General features: G+C 41.3%; 1 long non-coding RNA gene and 1 pseudogene across 3 annotated transcripts; both read left to right on the top strand.

Moving 5' to 3' along the window:
* The first annotated feature begins 7,526 nt into the window (after window positions 1-7,526).
* On the top strand, window positions 7,527-8,318 carry LOC306662303 (ADP/ATP translocase 2-like; annotated as a pseudogene). Its single transcript has one exon. The product of its transcript is annotated as an ADP/ATP translocase 2-like (transcript).
* A 10,338-nt stretch (window positions 8,319-18,656) lies between these two features.
* On the top strand, window positions 18,657-26,067 carry LOC306661299. Of its 2 annotated transcripts, XR_013763844.1 has the most exons (3): window positions 18,657-18,750; window positions 19,515-19,614; window positions 25,427-26,067. It is a non-coding gene; the product is annotated as an uncharacterized lncRNA (long non-coding RNA). The 2 variants fall into 2 exon arrangements; XR_013763845.1 differs by lacking the exon at window positions 18,657-18,750 and having other exon boundaries at window positions 19,410-19,614.
* Window positions 26,068-26,360: the final 293 nt, after the last annotated feature.

Raw genomic sequence — 26,360 nt, 5'->3', positions numbered from 1 at the left:
CAGGCCATGATTTTGGAAATCAAACACCAATAGAATCCATCATCCTATGTTTGATCATAAAGTATAAAGAGAGCAAAAAGCAAAGTACATGGTCAATAGGCAGAAGTCAATTGATTTCTTATATATAGCAATGTATATGAAAAATTGGGAATTTAAAGACTGGAATAAGAAAAAAAAATGAAACAATTCCAATTACAATAGCACCAACAAAATTTAAAATTTAAAATGTGTTTTAAATTACATTTCCACTGTCAGAAAACCTTGAAACACAATTGAAAGAAATAAAAAATAAATAAATAAATATAGAGATATTCCTCATTGAGGTCTCCACATAGTCAAGATGAAATTCTCTCAAACTTGATCTGCAGATTCATTGCAATCACACTCAAGTTTCCAGCAATCTGTTTCTGAACCTAGAATAGATGACACAGACTACAGAAGGACATACATCTGTATCCCAACACCTATCAGAAAGCTGAAGTAGTGAGGAAAACATGATGCAGTGAAGGAATACACAGATAGGTAAATGGAGATGAGTGGAGAGCCCAGAACACACCCACTATGTACAGGCAGCTGATTTCTCCAAAGTGAAAAAAGACCTTCAATGAAGAAAGGAGCATCTGCTGTGCAGCTAGTGATGGAGTGTTTGAAAAACATAAGGGAGAATGGACATAGAAAACTTTTACAAGGTTCACAAAACTCACTCTAAGTAGTCCATGGCTTACACTGAAAATGTGAAACTATAAAATTTGTAGTAGAATACTTATGACCATGTTTCATGATAGGCTTAAAATACAACTCCAGAACAAATGCATGAAAGAAATAATTGATAACATGGGCTTTATTAAAATTGAAATTGTCACTGGGCATGGTGGTGCACACCTGTAGTCCCAGCTACTAGGGAACCTGAGGCAACTTATCAAAGTATAAAAATTAAAAAGGTCTGGAAGTGTAACTCAGAGCTATAATGCCCCTGGGTTCAATGTTCAGTTCCAATTTTTTTTAAATGAAAATGTCTACTCTGAAAAATTCATATTAATGGAACAAAAGGATAAGCCACAGACTGGTGAAAAATATTTGGGAAATGTGTATCTAAAGTGAACTTGTATCCTAACTATGGTAAGAAACAACCCAATTAAAAAGGGTGAAAATTGAACAACTCACCAAAGAAGATACAAAAATGGAAAAGAAGCACAGACATGCTGCTCAGCATCACCTGACAAAGAGGGAAAATAAGCCACACTGCTGTGATGGCCCCACATGTGTATTAGGTGGCCACGACCTTCTCCAATGCAGCACTGATTGGAAGAGTAGAACCAGAACTCTCATTCATTGCTGGTGGAATGCATAATTCATCACTTTTTAAAGGTTTAAGTTTTTTCCAGAGTTACAATGAGCACACCATATGATCCAATATGAACCTAAGAATTCAGGCATCTGTCTAGAAAATATGCCTTGTAAACATGTCTAAATACAGCATGCAATGACACACGGAAGTTCTCTTCAGAGTGGCCAAATGCAGTAAGGAGCCAGGATGTGCCTCAACACATCCTGACATGTTGTCAGGATGACAGACCTGCAGTGCATTTGTGTCACGGGGGTCCTGGGACCTCTGGGCGTCCCCAGGCCTCTGCTCTGGTTCACATGACCTGCCCTTTCCCTTGTGTCCCACCTTGGGGCAACGTGAGTTCTGTATGGAAACACCTGTAGATGCAGTTGATAAACTGAGGCTGAGGATGCAGTTGCTGCCTATGGAAAGAGATTTTTTACAGTTGTAGATGCAGTCATTAATCTCAGGAAAACACAGGCACAACCCAAGTCTGCACCTTTGCCCATAGAAGCCTCCTGGGGAAGCACAGACCAATATTGGGCAATTCCAGGAGCCCCACAGGACCACAATGGCCAGGGAGAGCCTGGGGGTGGCTGCCATTAGGGCCCCTGTGGCCCACTCTGATTATCATGGTGCACTTTATGGTGCAGCTTTAAACCTCCATCCCAACTTTTAACTCCATCCCTTACCACAGGTTGCAACTCAACTGCGTTCTGAGCTTGGATTGTTTTAATCGACCTGTTTGGTGCTGCAGAGAGAGCTATGCCACTGCCTAGTGCTGATGTAAAACCTCAGGACTCAGTGTTCCGGTTGCTCCACAACATGAGTTTGCACATTTAGAAATGGAGCCCACCATGCCATGCTCTGATCTGAAAGATGGTGCTATGGTTTGAATGCTTGCCCTCCACATTTCATGTGTTAGAAACTCAATCCCAAAGTCCTGGAGTCCAGAAAGCCTAAGGCTGGACAAGCCACCTTTCACACCTCCTCCAGCTGCCCCCTGGCCATCCACAGTTTGGAACAGCCAAAATGTCCCTTTTAATCTCAGCAGAGAAGTTGCCTCAGGAATGCAGGCAGGAAGAGGATGCTCCACCTGGTCATGGTGTCTCAGCTGTGTCCACTGGGCCAAGCTGACCCTTTAAGGGAGTGAGGGTAGGAGGGCCACAACCCTCTTCTCAAACACAATGAATTACAATTTGATGGGAAATCTGCCCTTGTCTACCCTCCCTCAACCTTCCCAGCCAGGTTTGCCTCTCAGTACTCAAGGAAGATGCCCTATGGACACAAAGATCTCGGAATCCAGCCCACACACACTCAGAAGGCTAACAGGGTGCAGAAGTGTGACCTTGTGCACAGGTGGTGAGAAGGTGGCCAGCAGTGGGACACTCCTCTCTAGGTGGCCAGCAGCGGGACACTCCTCTCTAGGGAGGACTTCCCTGCATAGATGTGAGGCTGCCAAGCTGAAGACCCACCTTCAAGTCCTGACACTTATCAGATGCTCCCTCTAACACAGGGAGCTGACAATCACACTAGTGAAGCATGGAAGTGGACTAAGAAGCCCTTGGGACGTGTGGGAGACTATGCTGCCTTGAGTTTTCTTCTGCCAGATTAATTACTCCATCATCTTTAAATTCAGCCTCACAGAAAGTCTCAGAACATAAACAAAATGTTACTTAACCAGAATGTAACAAGCATGGTCTCTCCACAGGGAAGATATTATATTAGCTTTAGATGGGATTATATGAATACCATATGTTTCTAAGGCCACAAGGAGCAATTATATTAGTTTTAGATGCTATACTATGAATATTATGTTAATACTGCATTCCAAGGTCCCCTGTTATGTTAGTATTAGAGACCACAGTATGGATATTACATTACTTTTAAAGACCATGAGGAATCTATTTTATTAGTTTTTGATACTACAGCATAGATATTACATTATTGTTAAGGTCACAGAGCAGATATTGTATTAGATTAAGGTGTTATAGTATAGATTTACATTAACAATAAAGGTCACAGGGCAGATAGTATATGACTTTTAGATGGCATAATATGAATTTATTAATATTAAAGGTCAAATGACAGATATTATATTAGTATTAGATACTGTAATGTGAATATCATAAAGGTCCTAGGACATATATTACATTAGTTTAAGATGCTTTCATATGGGTATTATGTTAAATATAAGAGGTCACATTTCTTATAGTTTTAGATACAAGCATGGATATTACATTAATATTAAAGAACCAGAACATCTATTATATTATTTTTAAATTCTATAATATGGATATTATATTACTATTAATGACCACAGGGAAGCTATTTTATTAGCTTGAGATGCTAGAGTATGGATATCATTTTACTACAAAAGACTGCAGGGCAATTATTGCATTTTTTGGATAATGGCTATTACATTAACAGCTACAGGGCAACTATTATATCAGTATTAGATGCTACTTATGGATATCATAATAGTATTAAATACTCAGGGTGGCTATTATATTAATTTTAGATGCTATAGTACAAATAGTACATCAATATTAAGGTCTCAGCACAGCTATTATGTTTACTTCAGATACTATATTATGGACATTACATTAGTATCAAAGGCCACAGGACTACTATCGTATTAGTTTTAGATGCTATCATGTACATAATATATATATGTGTATATATATACATATAAATATATATATATAATATGTGAGTAGTAAATGCCACAGGCACTTATTATTAGACTGTATAGTATGGAGATCATATTAGTGTTAATTGTATTAGTTTTAGAATCTATAATATGGATAATGTGCTAATTATAATCACAGGGCAGCTATTTTATTAGTTTTGGATGCTATAGTATGTATACCATATTAGTATTAAAGACCCCAGGGCACTCATTATATTAGTTTATATGCCACAGTTTTATATATTATTAATATTAAATGCCACCTGACAGCTATTACATTTGTTTTTTATTTTGTATTATGGACATCACATTAGTATTAAAGGCTTCAGGGCAACCATTTTATTAGTTTATAGGCCACAGTTGGATATCAAGCTAATAATAAAGGCCCCAGGACAGTTATTATGTTAGTGTTTGAGGTCAAGGAATGGATTTTATATTAATATTGAAGGCCACAGTACAGCTTTTGTATTAATATTGGATGCTACAATGTGGATATTAGTATTAAATAATACTAATAAGGGAAGTTATTAATATAATCTTAGTATTATTATTAAATAATACTAATAAGGGAAGTTATTCATTTTAGATGCAATACTATGTATATTACAATAACATGAAAAGTGACAGGACAGCTATTATATCATTTTAGAAAGTATAGCATGGATAGTATAGGTTAAAGGCTACAGGGCAGCTAATATATATGTAACACATTCTATGCTATGGATATTCAATTAGTATTTAGCACCGCAATGTAGCTATTTTATTAGTTTCACATGCTACAGTATGGATAATATATTAGTATTAAGGCAACAGGACCACTATTATATTAGTATTAGGTTCTTCAGTATGGATCTTATATTAAAAATAAGGCCACAGAGCAACTTTGATACCAGTTTTCAATGCAATATTATGATTATCATATTAACCTGAAAGCCCACGGAGCAGCTATAAAGGCCACAGCACAGCTATTATACATATTTCAGATACTATATTATGGACATTATTATCAAAGGCCACAGAGCAACTATCATATTATTTTTAGATGCTATACTGTATAAATTAGTAGTAAAGGCCACAAGGCAGGTATTATATTTATTTTGGATGCTATACTATGCATATCATATTAGTATTAAAGGCCACAGGGAAGTTATTACATGAGTTTTACATGCTATAGTAGGATATCATATTAATATTAATGGCCACATGGCAGTTATGATATTAGTATTATATTTATATTAAATGTCAGCTATTATATTAGAATTAGATGCTATCACATGAATATTATAGTATGGATATCATATGTAATATAATATACTAAGAACGTATATAATATACTAAGAACATAATTTTAGTATGATTATTTAATATGACACATTATTATATTAGTTATACATCATATTATATAGTATATAATATATGCAATATATTAATATATAGTCTATATTGATAATGTAGTATGGATATCATATTAACATTAAGGGTCATATGTTTAGGAGCTAAATATTGAATATTATATTTGTATTAAAAGACATAGTGCTGATATTATATTAGTTATAAGGCCCAGTATGGCTATCATATTAAAAATAAAGGACAAATGGCAGCTGGATGCTATAGTATGGATATCATATTAGTATTCATTGTCATAAGGCAGATATTAAATTATTTCTGGAAGCTATATATTAATATCATATTAGTATTAATGGCCATAGAATACCTATATAGTTAAATTTAGATGCTATACTGTGAATATTATGTTAGTATTAAAGACCACGGGGAAGGTCTTATGTTCTTTTAAATGCTAAAATGTGGATATTATATTTATATTAAAGGGCAGCTATTATATTAGTTTTATAATCTATAATACAGATATATTAATATAAAAGGCCACATGGCACCCATTACATCAGTTTTATATGCTACATTATGGACATCATACTACTGTTAAAGATCAGGACAGTGTTATATTAGTTTTATAGGCAAAAGTACTGAAATTATATTAATATTGAAAGTCACAGGGCATCTATTATATTAGTTTTAGATGCTATAGAATGGATATCATATTAATGCTGAAAGCCATAAAACAGCTCTCACATGATTTCAGATGCTATAGTGCAAATATCAAATGTCAAAGGTCAACAGCAGCTCTTATGCTATTTTAGATGCCACAATATGGGTAGCACATTGGTGCTAAAGGCCAAAGTTCAGCTATTATATTAGGACTATATGCTATCACATGAATATTACATTAGTATTAAGTGCCACAATACAACTATTATATTAGTTTAAGATGCTCTAGTATGGGTGTTAAATTACTATTAAAGCCCACAGGGCAGCTTTTGTATTAGCTTTAGATGATATACAATGGATATTATATTAGTATTAAATGACACAGGGCAGGTATTATGTTAGTGTAACACACTACAGTATTTGTATTAAAGTCAAGGTCACAGGGAAGCTATAATAAGAATGTTACATTAATACCAAAGACCATGGGGCAGCTATTACATCAGCTTTAGGTGCTACAGTATAGAAGTTTCAGTACTATTAAAATCACAGTGTACCTATGTTTGTGCTCCAGTACAGGCTTCGTATGAGTAGGATGCCACAGGGCGGACACCACAGAGTCTACATGATATGGATATCATGCTAGTATTCGGGCAACAGGGAGGACATTATATGAGATTTGCATACCATATTATGGATGTACTAAAGCCCACAGGGCAGCTCTTTGTCAGTTTTAGGTGGTACAGTATAAATATTATATTAATAATAAAGGTTTGGGGGAAGCTATTATATTAGTTTTAGATGCTATATATAGAGATATCATAAAATATTAAAAGCCACAAGACTGCTATTATATACATTTTGATACTGTATTATAATATCATATTTGTATTAAAGACCACAAAGAAACTACAATATCAGTTTTAGAGGGAACAGCATGGATATTATATTAAAATTAAAGGTCAATTGGCAGTCAATAAGTTAGTTTTAGATGCTGTAATTTGGATATCATAATTGTATTAAAGGTCACAGGGCAGTTATTTTATTAGTTGTAGAAGCTATACTATGGATATCACATTAATATTAAAGTCTACACAACAACCATTATAGTAGTTTTAGATACTATACTATGGATATTACATTAGTATTAAAGGCTACAAGGCACATATTATTTTAGTTTAAGGTGCTAGAATAATGCATATAATACTGGTTTTAGGGCAGCTAAATATTACTTTAAGATGTTACAGTATGGATGTAACAATATTAAATGCCATAGTGGAGCTATTTTAATAGTTTTCAATGCTATGATATGGAAATCACATTACTTTTGTAGGCCACAGGGCAGCTACTATTATTAGTTGTAGGTCACAGTATGTATTTTATGTTAATATTAAAGACCAAGTGGGAGTTTCCCACCTCCTTTTCTTCCAATATGACAGATCCACTGTGTCCTTCACCAAGGACTTCCTGGTTGGTGGAGTGGCCACAGCCATCTCCAAGGCCATGATAGTGCTCATGAAGCTGGTCAAGCAAATCACTGAAGATAAGCAATACAAAGCCATTATGGACTGTGTGGTTCATATCCCCAAGGGGCAGGGAGTCCTGTCCTTCTGGCATGGTAACCTGGCCAATGTCATCAGATACTTCTCCACCTAGGCTCTCAAATTTCCTTAAAAGATAAACAAAAGCAGATCTTCCTGGGTGGTGTGGACAAGAGGATCCAGTTTGGTGATACTTTGCAAGGAACCTGGCATCAGGTTGGTGCTACAAGGGCCACATCCTTGTGTTTTTTGTATCTTGTTGATTTTGCCCAAACCTATCTAGCAGCTGATGTAGGGAAAGCCAGAGCTGAAAGGGAATTCAAAGGCCTGGGTGATTGCCTGGTTAACATCTAGAAATCTGATTGGATGGAGGGTCTGTACCAAGGCTTTGATGTGTCTGAGCAGGGCACTATCATCTACTGAGCTGTCTACTTTGGTACCTGTGACCCTAAAAAAGGAATGCTTCCAGATCCCAAGAATACTCACATCTTTATCAGATGGGTGATCACAGTCCATCACTGCCATTGCTGGGTTGACCTGCTATCCATTTGATACTGTTCACCACCGCATGATGATGCAGTCAGAGTGCAAAGGAACAGACATCATGTCCACAGGCATGCCTGACTGCTGGAGGAAGAGTACTTGTGATGAAGGAGGGAAAGCTTTCTTCAAGGGCACATGGTCCAATGTTCTCAGAGGCATGGGTGTTACTTTTGTACTTGTCTCCTGTGATGAAATCAAGAAGTTCACATGAGTTATTTCCTAGGCTTTTGTCCTTTTGTGAACAGGCATGTTGTATTATATGACAAATTTTGGGCATTTTGGATGCCCTTGGCTGTTTATCAATGGCAACGATGTACTGGTTAAAAATTGGAAGCAATAATATTCATCTGACCAGTTTCTCTTAAAACCATTTTCATGATGATGATGATGGAACTCAATTATATTTTTTATTTCAGTCACTCCTGATAACAAATTTGGAGGAATGAAAGTATATAAAAACAAAAAAAGAACAAGTGGTAGCTATTAAATTAGTTTTAAATTTTTAAATTAGATGCCACAGTATGAGTATCATATTAGTATTAAAGGTCAAAGAACACCTGTTATAATAGAAGCTATAACAGAATATCATTAATAGGATCCAAGATGGCAGTCTAGAGGGAGGCTGCGTTCCTTGTCCCTCCCCAACGCCGGATTCAAGCAGAGGATATCTGTTTCTCGCTGAGGCAATTTTTGCTGCTTATCGGTCCCCTGCTCTTTACCCCATTTGTCGGCTGTGATCACCTGCAATCTGCGAATATATTGACGCCTTTTCTGAGAGCAGATTGCTCACTGTCAGGAGTTTGTCATCCGCCATTTGCCTGCCTCTCGCCTGTCCATCGCCTGCCTTGCCCCTATCCATCACCCAATGCTCGAGGTTCACCTCCCGATCGTCCAACACCTGCCAGCAGATTGACCCCAGACCGCCAGTGGAGAACCAGCTGCCTGCTGCTGCCTGGAAGTTCACTGTTACAGTACCTGCAGGTTTGATCAAACGTGGCTGCTGCCATTTTGAGACAACAGCCGGGCCCTGTAGGACCCCTGGCTGGACTGACTGAGTCCCGTCTCCAGGATCCCTCAGCCCAACTGATCACTCCCTGCCTCTGGGGCCCTCACATCAACTGACTGCTCCCTGCTGCCAGGACCCCCAGAACAACTGACTGTGCCCTATCACCGGGAAGCCAGACCAACTGATTGCACCCGGCCTCCTGGATCCCACAACTACACCAAACACACCCGACCTCCAGGACCACTGCCAGACCAACTGCATCCTGTCTCCAGGACCTCCAGCTGACCACATCCACCCCTGAGCTGCAGCTCCCCATTTGCCAACACATTTGGAAGCCAGAGCAGCCATCTTGGATAATCCTGGAAGCCGTAGCTCCGATCTTCGGGTGGGGCAAATCCCATCCTGAGACGCCTGCTGGAGGCTTGAAGCTCATTGTCAGGTACCTCTCATACATCAGGCTACTGAACACTGGGAGGTTTCATTAGTATATGACTATTATACAGTAGATTTTCTTTTTCTCCATTTTTAAAAAAATATTTAAGTTTTTATTTCTTTATGTTTCTTGCTTTCTTTTCCTTCTGTTTATCTGTTCCCACAGAGTCGCTTTCTCCCTTATTTACATGATGTTATTGTCCCCATAGGGGCTATTTGGTCTAGGATTGCATAGTGTCTGATTTGGGTACTGCTAATATTGATCTCCGCTTAAAGAAAGGGTTTTGGAAACCTATACGGCCACTATAAGCCTATAGGGGGAAATCTGCAATACCCCAGATCTGCAGCGCTAGAGGGGAAGATACATGAACAACATGAAAAAACAAGGGAAGAAAATGATCCAAAGAAATCTAGATTCTATAGTAATAGAATCCAATGACAGTATGTTAGAAGAAATGTCAGAAAAGGACTTCAGATTATACATGATTAAGATGATTCGCAAAGCAAAGGATGAGATAAGAGAGCAAATGCAGGCAAAGAATGATAATACCAATAAGCTGAAAGAACACCTGCAGGAAGCAAAAGATCATTTCAACAAAGAGATAGAGTCTAAAAAAAAAAACAAAACAAAAAAAAAAAAAAAAAAAAACCCCCCAAAAAACAAAAAAAACAACCAAATGGAAATCCTTGAAATGAAGGAGACAATAAACCAAATAAAAAACTCAATGGAAAGCATCACCAACAGACTAGACCACTTGGAAGACAGAACCTCAGACAATGAAGACAAAATATTTAATCTTGAAAATAAAGTCGCCGAAACAGAAAAGATGGTAAGAAATCATGAACAGAATCTCCAAGAACTATGGGACATCATGAAAAGAACAAATTTAAGAATTATTGGGATTGAGGAAGGCACAGAGATACAAACCAAAGGAATGAACAACCTATTCAATGAAATAATATCAGAAAATTTCCCAAACCTGAAGAATGAAATGGAAAATCAAATACAAGAGGCTTACAGAACACCAAATGCACAGAATCACAACAGATCCACACCAAGGCACATTATAATGAAAATGCCTAACATTCAAAATAAAGACAGGATTTTGAAGGCCGCGCGAGAAAAGCATCAGATTACATATAGGGGAAGACCAAAATGGATAGCAGCAGACTTCTCAACCCAGACTCTAAAAGCTAGAAGGGGCTGGACCAACATATTTCAAGCTCTGAAAGAACATGGTTGCCAACCAAGAATCCTATACCCAGCAAAACTAACCTTCAGATTTGAAGATGAAATAAAATCCTTCCATGATAAACAAAAGTTAAAAGAATTTACAAATAGAAAGCCTGTGCTACAGATGTTCTCAACAAAATATTCCATGAGGAGGAAATGAAAAACAACAATGTAGGTCAGCAAAGGGAGGAATTACCTTAGAGAAAAATCACTCAAAGGAGAAACCAAGCCAACTTAAAAACCAAAATAAGCCAAATGACTGGGAATACAAATCATTTCTCAATAATAACCCTGAACGTTAATGGCCTAAACTCATCAATCAAAAGACATAGACTGGCAGAATGGATTAAAAAAAAAAACCCAACAATATGCTGCCTGCAAGAGACTCATCTCATAGAAAAAGACATCCACAGACTAAAGGTGAAAGGATGGGAAAAAACCTACCATGCACATGGACTCAGTAAAAAAAGCGGGGGTTTCCATCCTTATATCAGATAAAATGGACTTCAAGCCAAAGTTAGTCAGAAGGAATAAAGAAGGACATTTCATACTGCTTAAGGGAACCACAAATCAGGAAGACATAATGATAGTGCATCCCTGTACATCAAACAAATCCTTCTCAATTTCAAGAATCACATAGACCACAACACAATAATTCTGGGTGACTTTAACGCACTGCTGTCATCACTAGATAGATCTTCCAAACAAAATCCGACCAAAGAAACCATAGAACTCAATAACACAATCAATAACCTAGACTTAATAGACATATATAGAATATTCCATCCATCAATGAGTGTATACACTTTCTTCTCAGCAGCATATGGAACCTTCTCGAAAATAGACCATATGTTATGCCACAAAGCAGCCCTTAGGAAATGCAAAAAAATAGAGATACTGCCTTGTGTTCTATCAGATCCTAATGGACTGAGAGTAGAAATCAATGACAAAGTAAAAAAAAAAGGAAATTACTCCAACACTTGGAGACTAAATATGCTATTGAATGAAACATGGATAACAAAAAACATCAGGGAGGAGATTAAAAAATTCTTAGAGGTCAATGAGAATGATGATACAACATATCAAAATCTCTGGGACACTGTGAAAGCGGTACTAAGAGGAAAATTCATTGCATGGAACGCATTCCAGAAAAGAATAAAAAGTCAACAATTAAATGATCTAACATTACAGCTCAAAGCCCTAGAAAAAGAAGAACAGAATAACAGTAAAAGTAGTAGAAGACAGGAAATCATTAAAATCCAAGCTGAAATCAATGAAATTGAAACAAAAGAAAGTATTCAAAAAATTGACAAAACAAAAAGTTGGTTCTTTGAGAAAGTAAACAAAATAGATAAACCCTTAGCCACACTAACAAAGAGAAGGAGAGAGAAGACTCAAATTACTAAAATACATGATGCAAAAGGAAATATCACAACAGACACCACTGAGATACAGAACATAATGAGAAGCTACTTTGAAAATCTGTATTCCAACAAAATAGAAAGTACCGAAGACATTGACAAATTTCTAGAGACATATGCTCCTCCCAAACTGAAGCAGGAGGACATACATGATTTAAACAGATCAATATCAAACAAAGAAATAGAAGAAGCCATTAAAAATCTACCATCCAAGAAAAGCCCAGGACCAGACAGATTCTCAGCCGAGTTCTACAAGACCTTCAAAGAAGAACTCATTCCAATACTTCTCAAAGTATTCCAGGAAATAGAAAAGGAGGGTACCCTACCGAACTCATTCTATGAAGCTAATATCACCCTCACACCCAAACCAGGAAAAGTCACATCAAGGAAAGAAAATTTTAGACCAATATCCTTGATGAATATAGATGCTAAGATCCTTAACAAAATATTGGCAAACCGTATCCAAAAACATATTAAGAAAATTGTGCACCACAATCAAGTGGGGTTCATTCCTGGAATGCAAGGATGGTTTAACATCCGTAAATCAATAAACGTAATCCATCATGTCAATAGACTTAAGGATAAGAATCATGGTTATTTCAATTGATGCAGAAAAAGCATTTGACAAAATACAACACCCCTTCATGCTCAAAACACTAGAAAAAATAGGAATAGTAGGAACATACCTGAACATTGTAAAGGCTATTTATGCTAAGCCCATGGCCAATATCATTCTTAATGGAGAAAAACTGAAACCATTCCCTTTAAAAACTGGAACAAGACAGGGATATCCTCTTTCACCACTTCTATTCAACATTGTCCTCGAAACTCTAGCCAGAGCAATTAGGCAGACTAAAGAAATTAAAGGGATACAAATAGGAAAAGAGAAACTTAAGCTGTCACTATTTGCGGATGACATGATTCTATATTTAGAGGATCCAAAAACCTCCTCCAGAAAACTTCTAGACCTCATCAATGAATTCAGCAAAATAGCAGGCTATAAAATCAACACACATAAATCTACAGCATTTTTATACGCAAGCGATGAAACAGCTGAAAGGGAAATGAGGAAAACAACTCCATTTGCAATAGCCTCAAAAAACAAATAAAATACTTGGGTATGAATCTAACCAAAGAGGTAAAAGATCTCTACACTGAAAACTACAAAACACTGAAGAAAGAAATTAAGGAAGATCTTAGAAGATGGAAACATCTCCCATGTTCTTGGATAGGCAGAATTAATATTGTCAAAATGGCCATATTACCAAAAGTGCTATATAGATTCAATGCAATTCCAACTAAAATCCCAATGATGTACCTCACAGAAATAGAGCAAGCAATCATGAAATTCATCTGGAAGAATAAGAAACCCAGAATAGCTAAAGCAATCCTTAGCAGGAAGAATGAAACAGGGGGTATTACAATACCAGAACTTCAACTATACTACAAAGGAATAGTAATAAAAACAGCATGGTATTGGCATCAAAATAGACAGGTAAATCAATGGTACAGAATAGAGGACACGGACACAAACCCAAATAAATACAATTTTCTCATACTAGACAAAGGGGCCAAAAATATGCAATGGAGAAAAGATAGCCTCTTCAACAAATGGAAAACTGGAAATCCATATGCAACAGAATGAAACTAATCCCCTATCTCTCACCCTGCACAAAACTCAACTCACAATGGATCAAGGACCTTGAAATCAGATCAGAGACCCTGCATCTTACAGAAGAAAAAGTAGGTCCAAATCTTCACCTTGTTGGCTTAGGATCAGACTTCCTTAACAGGACTCCCATAGCACAAGAAATAAAAGCAAGAATCAATAACTGGGATAGATTCAAACTAAATAGCTTTCTCTCAGCAAAGGAAACCATCAGCAATGCGAAGAGAGAGCCTACAGAGTGGGGGAATATCTTTGCCACTCAAACTTCAGATAGAGCACTAATTTCCAGAATATATAAAGAACTCAAAAACCTCTACACCAAGAATACAAATAACCCAATCGACAAATGGGCTAAGGAAATGAACAGACACTTCACAGAAGAAGATGTACAAGCAATCAACAGATATATGAAAAAATGTTCAACATCTCTAGTAATAAGAGAAATGCAAATCAAAACCACCCTAAGATTCCATCTCATCCCAATTAGAATGGCGATTATCAAGAACACAAGCAACAATAGGTGTTGGAGAGGATGTGGGGAAAAAGGTACACTCATACATTGCTGGTGGGGCTGCAAATTAGTGCAGCCACTCTGGAAAGCAGTGTGGAGATTCCTCAGAAAACTTGGAATGGACCTACCATTTGACCCAGCTATCCCACTCCTCGGCCTATACCCAAAGGACTTAAAATCAGCATACTACAGAGATACAGCCACATCAATGTTCATAGCTGCTCAATTCACAATAGCCAGACTATGGAACCAACCTAGATGCCCTTCAATTAATGAATTGATAAAGAAACTGTGGTATATGTATACAATGGAATATTACTCAGCTATAAAGAATAAAAAAATTATGGCATTTGCAGGCAAATGGATGAAATTGGAGAATATCATGTTAAGTGAGATAAGCCAATCTCCAAAATCCAAAAGAGGAATGATCTCACTGATAAGCGGATGATGACACTTAATGGGGGGTGGGAGTGGGACAAGAATGGAGGAAGGAGGGACTGTATAGAGGGAAAAGAGAGGTGGGAGGAGTGGGGGGGAAGGAAAAAATAATGGAATGAATCAAACATCATTACTCTATGTAAATTTATAAATATGCAAATGGTATGCTCTTACTCCATGTACAAACAGAAACAACATGTATCCCATTTGTTTACAATAAAAATAAATTTAAAAAAAGAGTATCATTAATATTAAAGACCACAGGGCAGCTAATATATTGACTTTAGATACTGTTGTATGGATATAATATTAGTGATAAAAGCCACATGTACCTATTTAATTAATTTTAGATTATATATGATGGATATTAGTATTGCAGTCCACAGTGCAGCTATTATATTATTTTTACATGTTGTTGTATGTATATCATATTAGTATTAAAGGCCACAGGGAAAATAATATATCAGTTTAAGATGCTGTCCAGAAATTGACCATTGTAATAGTTTTAGATACTATAGTATAGATATTATATTAGTATTAAAGGACACATGGAAGCTCTTCTGTTAGTTTTAAATGCTATAGTCTGGATATCATTAGTAATGAAGGTCACAGGCAGCTATTGTAACAGTTTTAGATGCTGGACATGCCACAAGGGGGCGCAGGGCCACTGTTGAACAGTGAGTGCTGAGCATCTTCAACTGCCCACAGAGGTGGGGTGGGGGGGAGTGGTGCTCTGAGTGAGGTTTTCTGATCCCCTTGAATTATCTGCCTGCAAGAGATGGGTGTCTTGTGCCCACAGCAAGCTTCCTTCTCAGGACTCACCTGGGGAAATGCCATGATGGGGGACACCTGGGGTCTATGTCCACAGTGAGGTAACCCTAAACTTCAAGACCTGCCCTAACATTCACCCTTGTGGTCCACCAGGGGAGACCATGGATGTGGACACCTTGGGGCTATGACTGTGGTGACAAAAACTTCCTTCTCCTTGAGACCCACACAGGTAGATGCTGTGGCTGGGGACACCTGGGGGCCATGTCCACAGTGAGGTAACTCTAACCCTAACCTTGGGATCCACCCGGGAAGAGACCATGGCTGCACATACCTTGAGGCCATGACTAACATTATACCTGTGGATCATGTATACCATGAGATTTTTTTCCTCTTGGCATCTATGTGTGGAGATTCCACTGTGGTTTTTGGATAAATGAAGTCCATCTGAGGAAAAGGTGAGGAAGAATGAGGAAAATCCTCTTGTTCACTAGCCCATGTGCTGAGGAAGAAGCTATGTTCCTTACTTTTATAGGTAATATTTTAGTGGGACTTAATTTTATAATATATCCATTGTTGAGGCCTTGGATGCTCATTATCACAGAATGCTAAAGTACATTTTGTGAGGAGAAATCCCAGGACACTGAAAGGAGAAACACTGAGACATAAACTCAGGATAGTGAGGAGAGGCATGGGGTCCAAGCACCTGGAGTCTCACTAGTGCCTGAGGGGAAGGGCTAATGCCAGCTCATTGTTTTTATTTATTTTTATGGTGGCATTTTTCAGTGTTAAAATACTTTTAAAATATTGAGAAGTTGATGTATCAACTGATAATAATATTGTGGCTGTATTGAAGAGATCTTTCCACTATGTGACTATGAGTTTTATAGACAATAAATCAGGGATTTCTGGGTAAATCTGTGCAGTGGAGTGTGCCAGGAGTCACTGACAATTCCCAGACGCCACTGTGGTGATAACTGTGCCAGAATACACAGCCCAGAATCCCTGGGGTGCCTGGGAAAACATACTGCGACAGCTCCCACAGTCCTTCGTGAAGAGGGTTGGGCAGGCAGTCACTGAGTTACACTACCCAGAATCCTTGGGATACCAGGGCAAGAACATGGCATGAAGCTTCCAAGGCATGCATGGTGAAGGCTGAGCAGCAGAATGCGACTGCACTAGCACAATCCTCAGGGTCCCTGGGTATCTATGTGACATGCAGCTCCCAGCCTCTGGGCTGATGGATGCATGGGCAAAATAATAGACTACCTTAACAATGAACCTTGGTGCCTACAGCTCCAAGAGGTCTCTGCAATGAGGACTGGACTTCACTGCCTAGAGTTACTGAGCTTACCTATGGGAATGTGCAGCCTGGAGCTCCCATGGCCCTCCATGTTGTGGGCTGTATAGGTAGAATACGTCACGAAATTGCTCAGAATACCTGGGGATGCCTGGGAGAAAATGTGTAGATTGCAGCTCCAATAGTCCTCTGTGGCTAGAGCTGCATGAGTATGTCACTGGACCATAGTACTAGGAATCTTCAGGGTGCCTGGGCAAGCATACAGCCAGCAGCTTATATGAACATGTGGCAGAGGTGTATGTGGGCAAAACAGTTGACTACATCACCAATAATCCTCAGGTGCAGTGGAAGCCCACTTGAGTACTCCCCACTGTGAGTCGGCAAAATGTGGTACTACATCACCCTCAATCCTAAGGAGGAAGAAGCTCCCCCACAGAAAACCTGCAAAACACTGGACTACATTACCCACAATCCACAGGGGGATGGGGTGGGTGGGCAACTTACAGGAGCACTCCCCCACCATAAACGGGCAAAATGCTGGACTACATTACCCAGAGTCCTCAGGGGGCAGAAGCTTGCACCACTTCTGGTTAGTGGGCAAAATTCTTAACTCAGTGACCTACATTCCTAAGGTTGTTGAAGCTCCCAGGATTTCCATGAAGAGCCAGCAAAATGGTGAACTATATTACAACTCTCAGGATTAGTTAGGTTTAGGGTTTGGCTGTTGCTCTTTGGGGATTCTGGGAGCTTCCTCACCCTAGGGATTATGGGTGATGTGGTACTTAATTTTACCCACACACGCCTCTGTCAAGAGATCCGAGGAAACTGCCACATTCTTACCCTGATACCCTGAGGATTGTGAATAACTTTAGGATTAGGGCTAAGATTAGGCAAAATTAGCTGCAGGTATAGGGTTTGTGAGATTGACAAAACCAAGGGGGTATACGTGAATGCTGCCACTAAGGACCATGGGTAGTATAGTCCCACTTTTACCACTGACACCTGGATATCCTGGGAACTTCCTCCCCCTTAGTTTTATGGGTAATGTAGTCCCAACCTTTCCCACTCACCACTTGGTATTCTGGGAGCCCCTCGCCTAAGGATTGTGGGTGAAGTAGTCATGGGCTTACTGCTCACTTTGGGGACTTGGGGGAACTTTGTCCCCCATAGAATAACGGGTAATGTATTCCCACGTTTTACACTAACTGTGGGGATTTGTGGGAGCTTCCTTCTCTATTAGAATTTTGGATAATGTAATGCCATGATTTGTTCACTTCATGCAAATGATCCTTGGCACTTTGTCCCCACCTTAAGATAATGTAGTACCAACATTTGCCTGCTCACTGCTGGGTATTCTGAGCGCTTCCTCCATAAGGATTATGGGTATGTAGTCCCACTGTTTGCTCTCCCCATGCAAAGGGTTAGGGGAACTTCCTCCCTCTCCCCCTTATGATTATGGGTGATGTAGTTCAAATATTTGCCCACTCAATGCTGAGGAGTCTGGGAAACTTCTCCCTTAAGTATTGTGAGTGAAGTACTCATGGGCTTACCCTCACTTTGGGGAATTCCAGCAACTTCCTCCCCCACAGAATTTTGGGTGCTGTAGTCCCACATTTTATAATAACGGAGGGCAATTCCTCCCTGTTAGAATTGTGGGTAATGTAGTTCTATGATTTATGGTCTGTGTGCAAAGGATCCTGGGAACTTTCTCCCCCTTAGGCTTATTGGTAATGTAGTCCCAATATTTGCCTGCTTGCTACTGGGTATTCTGTGAGCATCTGCCCCTAAGCATGGTGGGTTAAGTCGTCACGGACTTACTACTCACTTTGGAAAATTCTGGGAACTTGCCCTGGTGGAATTGTGGGTATGTAGTCCTAGCTGTGAGGAATTGTGGGTGCTTCCTCCCTGTTAGAATTGTGGATAATGTAGTCTCATGAGTGGGCATCTACATGCAAAGGACCCTGGGAACTTCCTGTCCTTAGAATTATGGATAATGTAGTCCCCACATTTGCTCACTCACTTTCCTGTATTCTAGGAGCCTCCTTATAATACTCAGTGGTTTGCCTGGTGGGTGGACACTTGTGACAATTCTGCAACTGCCAGTGCAGTACTCTATGCACATGAACTCGCTGGGTATTGGCTCACCATGGAAGGCAGCAGGCTGGTGCTGGGTTTGCTCTGCAGTCTGGCCCTCCCGTAGGGCTTTGGGTTGCCTTTGACCAGTGAGTGCATCATACAACCTTGTGGGGCTCCCTCCTGGGTGGTCGGGTGCAGGACATGCCTGTGGGGGAAGACAAGGGGGGATGACAGCACCCCCAGCTGTCAGTATGCAATCCTAGCCAGTCATTGGTCCACTCGTTAGCCTGTGCTCAGCAGCCCTTGGTCTAATCCCTAGCCCATGAATTTTAACTACCCAGCAATTGGCCCTATCATCATGAGCCTGTGAAATTCAAGTACTTAAGAAAAGTTCCCCCGTCATGCTTGCGCTCCCCCCCCCCCCGGGCAGACACTGTTCATCTGCCTAATAAAATCTCTTGCATGAGTTCCTGCATCTGGGGTGGTTTTTGTGGGCACTTTTAACTTTTCATTGGTGCTGTGACTCACGTGGGTTCTTCTACCACCACTTAGGTGAGTGGAATCCCATCTGACGCCCCAGGCTCCTGCCCCCAACGCTGGTCTCCATTCACTTAGATGTTTGGTTCCATATCCACCACTGGCCTTCAGACTGGTGAGTTTTCCCTTAGGTCGACTTAAACACTCCTCTGCTGACCTGAGATGTAACCATTGATTGTCCAGCACCCTTAAGGCAGTTGGGAAGTGCGGATTCCCCCAGCCACAACTTATACAGTTATGGCTGGCCCCCTTAGTTGACCTTATCTGAGGGGTGGGTCCCCGATCTTTATGGTGGAGATTCTCTCTCAGGGTTGAGGCTCCTCTTCACTTTCTCTCTCAAAAATCCCAATGTCAGTTCTTCAACTCTCTCAGCATTTGCCTGGCACACACTGATGGTCAGGCAATGACCCCCATCACTGTGCTGCCTTCTCATCTCCAGTCAACTGGTCTGTGACCTTGGGACACCTTGGACACTGACTTGACTGCTTCTCAGTCTCCACCATGGGATCTAGGTCTTCCAGATTCACTCTTGGTACGTTTACTAGAAAATCTCAAATCCCTTCACCTAATCCCTGACATAGAGCCATCAAAACTTATTTACTTGTGTAATGATATTTGACCAGAGTATCTTTTATATAATCAATCAGAATGACCAATTAATGGCACCCTGTACCCCAATATTTTACAGGACTTATACAACTGTGAGCATGCAGGCAAGTGGAAAGAGATTTTTTTTTTTTTTAATCTTCAAGACTTTTCTTTCTTGCATGCTAAACTTGATCTTTGCTCTTCCTACAAACCTGAATACCTCTTTTTGGCTTCTCCTCCCCCTCTTAATCCCTCCTCCTTCTCCAACTTTGACCTGGCTGATGAACCATCCCCATACCAGTCCCCTGTGGCAGAGGTCAGCTCCTTCATCTCCTTTGCCTCCTTCTGCTTCTGCTGCCCCACTCAGCCCACCCAATCCTCCTGCCACACAGTCCTACACACATGTTCTAGCCCCTTTACAGGAGGTGGCCAATGTGGAGGGAGTGAACAGAGTCCATGTTCCTTTCTCACTGTCTGATCTTTCCCAGATAGAGAAGCTGCTAGGCTCCTTCATCTCCAACTCTGCAAACTTCATTAAGGAATTTCAGTATCTTACCCAGTCTTATGATCTTATCTGGCATGACATTTATATGATCATGTCCAACACCTTACCCCTGAGGAGTGCAGGAGAGTCTGGGAACAGGTGCACAATTATGCAGATGAGGTTCACCAATAGACCCTGACCCACCCGGTTGGGGCTGAGCAGTACCAGATAGGGAACCCCAATGGGACTATAACACAGGGACTGGGCGTCTGTGGTGGGATGCGTTCCAAACCTGCATCTTTGTAGGTCTCCAAAAGGGTTCCATTAAACCCACTAAAATAAACTTCAGGAAGTAATATGAGACAAAACTGAAAACTCACCTGCCTTTTTGAGTCGCCTCACAGAGGCCATGCTCAAGTTTCTCATCAAAACCCTGAAACTCTGGAGGAATGACATTTACTCATGACATTATTTTTACCAAAGTACCCAGATATAAAGGCTAAATTGAGGTGATTGGACAGGAGACCCCTTACCCTGCAGCCAGAGGTTCTAGTGTGGCATTCAGGGTGTGTAACAGAAGGGAAGAAAAAAAACAAAAACTAAAATACCTAATGCCGGCCAAAGCCTTTCAGCCCAGCCTAGATCTGCCCAGCCAGCCACCACTAGGGGCACCCTAGCTCCCAGAAGACCTCCAGGCCCATGCCTAAAATGCAGAAAAGAGGGCCACTGGGCACAAACCTGCCCAAACTGCTGGCAGCCCCCAGGTCCTTGTCCAAAATGCCACCAACTGGGACATTGGGCAGTGGATTGCCTTGGTGCTCAGAGAAGTGCCAGGCCACCCCACCCCCTTTGCCCAATGACTTGCTGGGATTGGCAATGGATGACTGAAGGGACCTGGGACTTCTGCACCCGACGACCATCACTGCTCAGGAGCCCTGGGTGACCCTTATGGTGGCAGGCAGGCAGATCCCTTTCCTATAGACACTGGAGCCACCTTCTCAGTGCTGCAGGAGTTTTAGGCACCCACTTTCCCTACCAAATCCTCTATTGTCAGGGTAGAGGGAAAACCATACCACCCCCTACAAACACCTCCAATAAGTTGCTGTATTGAACAAATCTGCTTCACTCATTCCTTTTTTTTTTTTTCACTCATTCCTTTTTGATAATTCCTTTGTGTATCATTTCCCTCCTGGAAAGGGACATCCTAACCAAATTGGGTGTCTCTATTTCCTTCTCATCCACATGTGCCTCCACTGAGACTCTGCAGGAATTTACGGCTCAACCTGAGTCTTCATATCTCCTTTCTCCCTCCCTTGTTGACCCCAAGGTCTGGGACACCCCACACCCTCTGTAGGCACCTGCCCACCTGTACTCATTTGCCTGAAGGACACAACATCCTACCCAGCCCAGGCCCAATATCCCCTTCCCCAAAAGAGCCTCTTAGGACTTCAACAAGTCATCCAGGATTTAAGGCAGAAAGGTTTCCTGCACCCACCAACTCACCTTATAACCCTCCCATCCTGGCCGTTAGAAAGCCTAATGGATCTTACTGTTGGTGCAAGACCTCCACAACATCAACTTGGCAGCTGTCCCCATCTTCCCCATTGTGTCCAGTCCCTACATCTTGCTTTCCTCCATCCCCTCCTCCACCACAGACTTCTCTGTGTTGGATTTGAAGGATGCCTTTTTCCCTGTCCCTCTTCATCCTGACTCACAGGATCTCTTTGCCTTCATCTGGACTGACCCTCTCACTCCAGTTTTTTCTCAGTTGACCTGGACAGTTTTCCCACAGGGATTTTTGGACAGCCCTCACCTGTTTGGCCAAACACTGTCTCATGATCTTGCCTCTCTTAGTTTTGTTTCCTTCTCTCTCTTACAGTATGTTAATGATCTTCTTTTATGTAGTCCCTCTTTCAAAGACTCCCAAGGAGATACTTTTAAGCTTCTAAGTTTTCTGACTGACAGAGGGTATAGGGTCTCTCCAGCACAGGTACTACTTTCCCAACCTCAGGTTATTTACTTAGGAGTCAGCCTCTCGCCTGGATTTAAGGCCATCGCTGTAGAAAGAAAAGCATTATTGCAGAACATGCCCATTCCATCTACAAAGGAAGAAATCCTTTCATTTCTAGGACTAGCAGGATATCTACAATTCTGGATCCCAAATTTTTCCATCCTGGCAACTCCCTTGTATGAGGCTTCAAAGAGTATTCCCACTGAACCTCTCCTCAACTCAGTGGAAACCCCTTCAGGGAAAGCCCTTCTTCAAGCCCCAGTCCTACACCTCCCTGACATCACCATACCCTTCTACCTGTTTATCTCTGATAAAAGTAGTTTTACTCTGGAGGTCTTAGGGCACATGTTTGATCCCACCCTTGGCCCAGTGACATACCTATCGAAAAGGCTAGACCCCACCATAAGAGGCTGGGCACCATGTCTTAGGGTATTGGCTGCAGCATTTGTCTTAACACAGGAATCAAAACTACTTTCCTTTGAGTCTCCCATCAAAGTACTCTCACTTCATCATCTGTCTGAGCTTATTACTTATAAGGGTCTGCAAACTCTACCACCCTGTCTGATGTTAGCCTTGCAAACTGCTCTTATTGAGGACTCTTCCATTTCCTTTAAGACATGCCCTCCTTTAAATCCAGCCACCCTCTTTTAAATCCACCCCACTTTCTGACATACATGCTTCAGCAACACATAGCTGCCTTAAGATTCTGGAAGAATTACTTCCCTGCCCCTCCAGTGTTCAGGAGGGGGCCTTATACAACTCTACTTTTATATGGTTCACTGATGGGAGCTCTTTTCTCCATGAAGTGATCTGAAGGGCTGGATATGCCATATGTCTCTCTGGAAAAGATCATAGAGTTGGGACTACTATCTAACAACACCACCAACCAACAGGCTGAACTAATCACCCTCACCTGCACATTCACCCTTGCAAAGGGAGAATCTCTCACAATCTACACCGACTCCAAATATGCTTTTCACATTATCCTTTCCCATGCCACTATTTGGAAAGAGAGGAGCCTTCTTACTACAAAAGGGAACTCCATTACCAACTTTAGCTACATCCTAAACCTCCTTGAGGCTGTTTGCCTCCCAGCAATCATAGGCCTTGTACATTGCAGGGCTCATCAGACAGACCAATCATTCATCTCTTCAGGGAACAAGGCAGATGAGGAGGCTAAAAGGGCTGCCCTGTTGGCCATGCCAGCCCCAATTATGACTCTTCATGATCCCTTACCTCCACCACCCCCCAAAAAGAAGAGACTTTCCTACCTCCACCATCTATTCCACCCCAACCTTTCTTCACTCTCACAATTTGCTAAGCTCATTTGCAACTATCCTCCTCTGATATCTGACTTCTGAAAGAATTCTCCCATGTGAAGTTTGCCTATGAACCAATCCTACAGCTGTCAGGCCCCCTTTTCTGACTCACCAGGCCTGTGGCATCTTCCAGGGGTAGACTTGCAACTTGATTTCAATCACATGCCCACAGTAAGTCTAAATACTTCTTGGTTATGGTACATACCTTCTCAGGATGGGTTGAAGCCATCCCCACCTCCAATAAAAGGGCACTAACTTTTCTCTTCCTTCATCCTTCAGGAAATCATTCCTCGCATTAGAGTGCCTACCTCCTTCCAATCAGATAATGGGCCTAAATTCATCTCTCAAATTTCCCAACAACTTTCACCCAAAGTCAGCAGGTAAAGTAGAACAAATGAACAGAACTCTTAAAAATGGCTTAACCAAGCTTTCTTCAGAACTTCTCCTTGACTGGGTTAAACTCCTGCCTCTTGCTCTTCTACATCTTTATTCACTCCCAATAAATCTGCTAATATTTCCCCTTTGGAGCTGATGTATGGTCATCCCAACCTTCCCCCTGGGATAGTGTCCCTTCCTTCCCCTCTTCCTTCTCATATATCTGTCCTATCCTAAACCACATTCAAGCATTCCTATGGGGTTATACCAACTCTTTCCTGCCTAAACCTCTGGCCCCCTGGCTGAACCTCTTCAAATAGGAGACCAAGTTCTTATCTCTCCTCCTCAGAAGGCTACAGTCCCTCTATCTCCCAAATGGCAGGGACCCCATATGGTGATCCTGGCTATGCTAACAGCTGTCAAGGTACAAGATTTACCAGGATAACTACACATTTCTCAGGTTAAGCTCTACCCTCAGTCCACAAACCCCTCTCCAGTTTCTAACCCTCAGGCTTCTTCCAACCACTACTCAGTCACCCCAGTGGGACCTCTCCATCTTAGGCTAAAGGCCATCAAGCCTCCATCCTTCTTCCCATTTCAGAGGCTGAGGATCAGAACACTGAGGTTCCAGACAATAACATCAAGCCATGAGGTCTGGACTTCCAGCTACATTCTTGCCTCCCCTGCCATTTGCCCTGTCTGCCATTTTCCTATCAATTTTTTCCCCAATAGATCTGTCCAGGTGCCAGCCATTTCCTCCCCCCAATTTCCCACAGGACTGCTGGAAGACTGACTCCTACTGTCCCCAGGGATGTTTTACCCATTTTACATATGTTCACAGCTGATGCTGAGAGGATCCACTCTTAACACAGACTCAATTTAACTAACCCTCTCATGTCACAGGGATGTTGAATGTATGTAAGAGCAGGGTTCTCTCATCTCCTGGCTAGTGCCCTAGACTTTAACAACTCTTTGACTTTCAACAGCACTTCCTTGGAGCAGGAGATCAGGAGTGTCTATTCCAATTTGCTTCCAGATGCATATCTTCTGTTGGAAGTCACCCTGTGTGTTCACTAGAAAAGGGAAGTGCTCTCAGGAAGTGTACTGCCTCTATGTCAACCAATCAGGTTTTAATCAGCTTTTATGACAGGAATATCAGGACCTCACAGGAAGGAATCAGAGCCTGGCTACAAGTACACTCCCCAGAGGAAGTATCTAGTCCTCAACCGCCACCTGCTGCAATGACATTTCCCTCCCCTGAATCAGCTCCTTGGCCACACCCAGCAGGAAGTAGTTACTGAAGATAGATATTTTCCCCATGTGCCCAAAGGGATTTTCTTATAAAAACAAAAACGGGGGAATATAATACTCAGTGGGTTGCCCAGCAGGTCACCTCACTGCGGCAGGCAGCAGGTGGGTGCTAGGCTTGCCCTGCTGTTCAGCCCTCACCTAGGGCCTGGGGCTGCTTGCAACAAGTGCACTAGATGACCTCATGGGGCTCCCTCCTGGGTGGTCAGGTGCAGGACATGCCTGTGGGGGAAGCCAAGGGGGGATGACTGCACCCCAGCTGTCTGTGATCCTAGCCAGCCATTGGTCCACTCATCAGCCTGTGCTCAGCAGCCATTGCCCTAATCCCTAGTCCATGAATTTTAACTACTCAGCAATTGCCCCGATCATCATTAGCCCATGAAATTCAACTACTTAAGAGCAGCTCCCCCATCATGCTTGCGTTCTTTTTCTCTCTCTTCAGGGCAGACACTGTTCATCTGCCTAATAAAATCTCTTGCATGAGTTCCTGTGTCCAGAGTGGTTTTTCTTGGCACTTTTCACTTTTCAGTCCTGACCCCTTGGCATGTGGGTTATGTAATCCTAGGCTTTGCCTGCTCACTGCAAAAGATCCTGGGAAATGTCTTCTCTTTGAATTGTGGGAAAGAAAGTTCCTTGATTTGCTTGCTCACCACTGGCTTTCCTGAGAGACTGGTCCCCTAAGGACTATGGGTAATGCAATCTCAGGTTTACTTTTCACTATGGGGATTCCTGGGACTTTCCAGCCCACATAATTGTGGGTAATGTAGTTGTAGATA

This window comes from Sciurus vulgaris (genome assembly GCF_902686455.1).
Source record: "Sciurus vulgaris genome assembly, chromosome: 5".
Lineage (NCBI taxonomy): Eukaryota > Metazoa > Chordata > Mammalia > Rodentia > Sciuridae > Sciurus > Sciurus vulgaris.
The sequence above is the reverse complement of the archived record's forward strand: the minus strand, read 5'-3'. Positions and strand labels throughout refer to the sequence as shown.